Raw genomic sequence first — 6,651 nt, 5'->3', positions numbered from 1 at the left:
TTCTCACAGATTCTCGATGAACCTCTGTAGGGGATTAATTATTTCTTTTAGAATGCACGAAGAGACAATTATCGCATTGACCCCTAAATATACGTTGAATTCGTGTCCAGAATTGTCTCGTCTCTAATAAATCTCACCCAACAGAACGAGGTATGACTTGATAATAAAATTTCGCATCAAACCGACGGGGAAATATCTCGTTGAACTTACGTGTCAATGGATTTGCGGCTTAATTACAATTCACCTGAATGAATGTAAAATCACCCGATTATTGAGAATTAACCGAATCACTAAATTCAACTGAAATGTTGAAAATTAACTGAGACACAACTGAATTACGGAAAATTAAATCAAGTATATTCGAATTACTTTGGGTTCGTGCCAGAATTATATGTTTACAGAGAGTAAAAATCAAATAAAAATGTGTAATCAAGTAGAGTTAAGAAAAATAATTTGAATTAATTGGAAATGCGATAAAATGAATTCAAAACTTTTCAACCTTACTTGAATCATCGTGAATTATCAAGAATTGAAATTTATGAATTGAAACGAATCAAGTTGAATTATATGAATCTACCTCACTTAAAAGAATTGATTTTAAATAAGAAAATTAAGTTAAACGACATCAATTTATTCAGATTAATTCACCTTAAACAATTACCGTGTCACTCAAATCTCGAATCATTTCCCCCCCGCATGAAATGAACAGTTCAGGTTGCTCGCGCACCATTGATTTTAATGTGAATGACTGAAATACGGTTGATTCTGGTCAGTTGGGAATTTCTGGAAACGCCGGAAGCAATATTTAAAAAATCATCTAATCACGGGGTCAATCCGAAATTGATGAAAACACGAAATTGAATTTTTTAGCGTTCTCACAGATCCTGGAAAAGGTTTGAATATTCTTCACCCCGAAGCGGATACACAGAAAAATGTTGCACAGCAATTGGCAATTTTATAGACACTATTGCGTCAAAAAAATTCAAGAAAACCAATAGTAGAGAGTGTTGAAATTAGCGAATTTGGCACAGAATGCCCCATACGTACATCTTGGAATAAATTAAATTGAGAAAAAATATAACTAAGATGAAAAAAGACACATACGCAGTGTCCTCGCGAGGCGTCTGAGGCTCTGTCTTCCGTTTTCCTGGACGGCGTGTTCCACCGCTGCTCGGACAGGGCCATCCCGCACCGGCTTGATGCGCTGCTCTCGGGCCCGCTTCAGCACGCCGTGCTCCTGCTCCGTTGCCGCCGGCCTATAGATGAAGTTTCGCATACTCGAATCATACATTGTTGCAAAATTTCACAAGCATCGGTTTCTTACTGGAAAAAAATTGATTCAGTTGATTCTCATTAATCGGGTGATTTTACATTCATTCAGGTGAATTGTAATTAAGCCGCAAATCCATTGACACGTAAGTTCAACGAGATATTTCCCCGTCGGTTTGATGCGAAATTTTATTATCAAGTCATACCTCGTTCTGTTGGGTGAGATTTATTAGAGACGAGACAATTCTGGACACGAATTCAACGTATATTTAGGGGTCAATGCGATAATTGTCTCTTCGTGCATTCTAAAAGAAATAATTAATCCCCTACAGAGGTTCATCGAGAATCTGTGAGAAAAAGCGCAGGTGAGCTGAACCGTCCGTTCAAGTACCAGCCGGTGCAAAAGCTGTGCTCAGGTGATGCCGAACGAAGACTGACGTACTGTCGCTGGGGACTGGAGCGTCTGCAGGAGGATCCCGATTTCATCAGGAACGTGTGCTTCACGAACGAAGCGCTGTTCACGAACCTCGAACTCGTCAACAAGCAGAACTGTCGTTGGTGGGCTCCGGAAAACCCACACAGGATCGTCGAACAGGACAACCAGCACCATTGGAAGCTCCACGTCTGGGTTGGAGTATAACAGGACAGGATCCTCGGGCCCATTTTCCTCGACGGAAATCTGACGTCTGACAAGTACAGGACCGTACTCACCGAGAAACTCCCCCGCCTGATGGTCGGAAACCGTATCCGTATGGACCAGGTTTGATGGCAGCAGGACGGGGCCCCTGCCCACAACAGTAAGGCGAACAAGGCATCCTGGACGCCATGTTTCCGGAGCGCTGTATCGGTACGAGAGGTCCGGTTAGGTGGCTAGCGCGCTCACCAAATCTTACCGTCTGTGATTTCTGGTTCTGGAGTAGAATCAAGGAAATCGTATATGAACGGGCCCCCACAACGAAACACGACATACGCCACCGCATCGCCGAAGCGTGTGCCGCTATTCCTATTAGGGAGATGCAACGGGTGCGAGGGTCGATCCGGAAACGGCTCGCACTCACTGTCCAGCAGAACGGAGGGCACATCGAGCATCTCCTCAGGCAACGAAACCAGGAATGAAATGTGAGATATGATTCTTTTTACAAATCTTCAATGATTGACAACGCGAAACTGTCGTGAATTATTATTATTGTGATTTGGAGGGTTAAAAAAAAAAATCTTCAGATGTGTGAAAATAATATAACAGAAGTGGTGGGACGTCAAAACTCTCTTTGTTTGCTACCGCACACAGAACTGCATCTGATGTTTGAATAACATAGGAATCGTTATCATCAAAAAGGCACCTCGTATTCTTCTTATTGTGCTGTTTAGTATTGGAAATGGGTAAGACGATGGTCCCGTGGGGTCTCGAGGATGAACAAGGTATGGCTATCGACGGACACGAAGAGCTGGCAAAATCAGACGTGAAACGCAAGACAAGTTTCTTTTTATGGAACGCTCATACTGAACACTTCAAAACTCTAATGATTAATTCTTATTGCAAATAAATTTGAGCTTCAGCGTTTTTGTAATGCGAGAATGGTGTCACGAGAATCGTGAAAAGTCGAGTGCACATACGTTTGTTTTTGACACACGTTAAACTGCATCTGTAGTTTCAAAAATATTAAATTTAATTTTATCAAAATATGCGCCTCGTATTTTTCTAATCCTCATATTTGTTTCTCAATACCAGATGCGACGACAGTTCCGTGTGTGTGGACGACAGCAAGGAATGGCTTTTCGCGGACGATAACACAGAACGAGACCAGAAATGAAACGCAAGACAAGATTCTTTTTATTAAACGCTCGTATTAAACACTACGAAACTCTAATAATTGATTCTTATTGCGAGTAAATTTGAGCTTCAACGTTTCTGTATTGCGAGAATGGTGTCACGAAAATCGTAAAAAGTCGGGTGCACATTCCTTCGATTTTGATGCACGTTAAAGTGCATTTGTAGTTTCATAAATGTTAAATCTAATTTTATCAAAATACGTGCCTCGTATTTTTCTAATCCTCATATTTGATTCTCAAAAACAGATGCGACGACAGTTCCGTTTCGTGTGGACGACAGCAAGGAATGGCTTTTCGCGGACGATAACACAGAACCAGACCAGAAATCAAACGCAAGATGAGTTCCTTTTTACTAAAGGCTCGTATTGAATGCTACTAAACTCTAATGAATCTTATTGCGAACAAACCTGAGTTTTAGCGTTTCTGTGATGCGAGAATGGTGTCACGAAAATGGTGAAAAGTCTAGTTCACATCCGTTTGCTAGATTTAATTTTATCAAAATATTTGCCTCGTATTGTTCTAATCGTGATATTTGATTCTCAGAAACAGGTACGACGACAGTTCCGTGGGGTGTGGACGACAGCAAGGAACGGTTTTTGGTGGTGGTTTTAGTGGGTATTCCGTGAGGCGAGTCCCATACTACTGGGAGTGACGGTACCCTTCCTAGTGTGGTCCATAAAGGATTTTCCCACCGATTTGGCCATACCAAAAAAAAAAAAAAAAATAAATAAATGAATAAATAAATAAATAAATAAATGAATGATTAAATGAATGAATCAATGAATAATCAAATGAATGAATGAATGAATAAATAAATAAAATGATTAAAAATAATTATATGTACACGCACGAATACAGTATCTCAGATCACGTCGATTCAGAAATTTAAACTTGTATGTCGAGGTGGTGCACTCGTGATCTGTGAAAAAATACACCATTTACAATAATGCTACGACCGTTTCATAATGCATTAGATTTTTAGTAAATAATGCGTCAATTCAATGTCTCCAACAAAATGTTGTGTAGCTACATTATGAAACTGCGACTACAGTCGCGATGAAAACAAAGAAACGAATAAATGCGTTAATGAAACGAGTTCATGCAACACTTTTCAAATTGTCTTGAAAGTAACAGCACCGAGTAGCGAAAAACGATCTGTTGGTAATACTTTCACACTAAATTGTCACTAATTTCGATAAGATAATTATCATTTGTAAATTGTCATCAAGTACGGTTAAGCATAGGGTACGACGTGTGGGTTGACAATGTGCAAATGGCCACTGTCACAGAGATTATGTACAAGAGTCGGAAAGAAACGAACCGAGCACTCTTCAAAACTATCTTAGACAACGATAGTTTGACAGAGATGAGTCCAGCCGGGAAAGGCAAACACGAAGCAATGCCGGAGAATATTTATTACGCAGTGAAAAGTAATTACGCATTATTCAATGTATGAAATGTAGCGGGCAACATTGCAAATATTATGCCCGCGTCCCTGTAAATTTTAGCATTCGTTCAAAAAATTTTCAGCGAGGAGGACGGATTAACATACGAGGAGTATCGAAGGGGCATAATTCTGTTATGCAATACTATGCGCGATCCCAAAAGATAACGGATTCCCGAATTCACGCATTGTACTTATTTTGAATGAAACAAAATATTTCATTGCACATGTAAAGACCAATCAAACATTTGTATTACCATATCTGTAAGGAATTGTATAGAATTAAGTATCAAATCTCTGCATCGGTTTACAAACTCAGTATTATCTTGCTAATTATTGTCATTGACGAACTGTCATTGAATTGAAATGGAAAGTGAAGCGTGGCGATCGCAGTTACGAAAAAATACTGTCTTTGTCGCCCACGAAATGGAAAAATCACAGGTAAAAGGTAGATGAATCATAACCTGACGATTATTCCTTCATGCTTCTAGTTCTGTCATAACATCGGCCATACTTCCGCCGTACTTTAACGATACCTCAGCCTGTCGTGCTTCGCACATACTTCTGTCATCTGGATAAGAATAGTATGATTTTCGTATCGAAGTAAAGAGCAAATCAAGGGTTTCGTTCTAAACAAATGCGAGTCATTTCGTTCTTACGCATTACGTATCAATTTGTCGGACGATTAACGAAATTCCAAAATGCAACGGCATATTTTCCTCAAAAATAATTTCGAACCGTAGTTTACTGTCCCCGGTTTGATCATTGCGTGAAAATAACGCTGGGTCGTGGCAATATTGCGCTCATTGTTACTACTAGAATCACAGAAAAACCGGCCACCCATGTGCTTTGTTGCCGCGCAAATCTTCGACGTACGAAAGTAAATACGCGGTGTCAGAATTAACCAATTTTCGCGCATCGTTCTCCAGAATATAAATAAACTGACCTAGAATTTTGCGATGAACAAGCAATATACTGTCAAAATTCGGGTGGATTCTGTTCGTTTCTTCAAATCATTTTTGTGTAAAATAAGAGTGATAAGCCTTTGTCAATAAGGCTGCACTTTGACAGAATCGGGTTGATTCGATGATCATTTTCGAAAGAATTGCAATTTTTGTGCTACATCATCTCGTCGTCGCCGCGTCGGCAAACGGTCATAGCGGGATCTTGATCGGCCGGATCGGCCACGCGCGAGCGTTCGCTAACCTCCGCGCTACAACGGTTGTCACTGGCAACCGCTGATAACAAAATGCTTGTTAACCTCCCGTTATGCTGCTTTCGTGTTAATTATCATTGATAATTTTAAATGCACAAGTTTTTTTCACGCTTCTCTCAATGCAGATATTTTCAAACTACTAATCTTACTGCTCGCCTAGCTGCAAACAGAGAAAGTCAGTCCAACGAAACCCATCGCGCAGAATCGTCAATGACATATCGTATACCGCTACCTGGACTCGGGTGAAGTTGGCGCTGGTCGATTTTGCCAGATATTTCAATTCCACCTGTTCCGCCAGTTGGTACCGAATTTTCGACAAAAAGTTCGAATTTTGAGACTTATTTCTGGGTGATTGGTTTGACGAATCCCGGAAAATTTTTGATATCCGCACTCAGTATTTTGCGTGTTTTCAGAAAAAAAATTTCAACCCTATTTTCAGTTCCGAAATCGTAAATTTTTTTTTCGCGCGCAAAAACGGTTGTTTTTAAAAAAATTTTGACTTCGCTATCGGAGAGACCGTCGCAATTCCATCAAAAATCATGCAAAAACTTCTCAAATTATCGCACGGCTAGATTTTGGAGGGGGATGGCTACCTCATCGTGGTCCGTATACTTTATTATATGAGAGTGGAGTTGATTCAAATTTTTTCAAATAATTTTTTTGTTTCATCATACAGCATGCGTACCCTGTACTCGGCAGCAGTATACAAGTTGCGGCAGAACTTCGTAACACGCGGGCACACAACATACACGTACAGATATGCGCACACATTCAACTCTCAGACCGAAGGTAGTGAACTACACAGTGCGACTACGGAGCACGGCACAAAGAGGAGACCCCGAGTATAGGATACGCTGTGTAATGTATTCTATCTCATTCTATTGCACGTTAA

Source organism: Neodiprion fabricii, chromosome 7, assembly GCF_021155785.1.
Source record: "Neodiprion fabricii isolate iyNeoFabr1 chromosome 7, iyNeoFabr1.1, whole genome shotgun sequence".
NCBI lineage: Eukaryota > Metazoa > Arthropoda > Insecta > Hymenoptera > Diprionidae > Neodiprion > Neodiprion fabricii.
The sequence above is the reverse complement of the archived record's forward strand: the minus strand, read 5'-3'. Positions refer to the sequence as shown.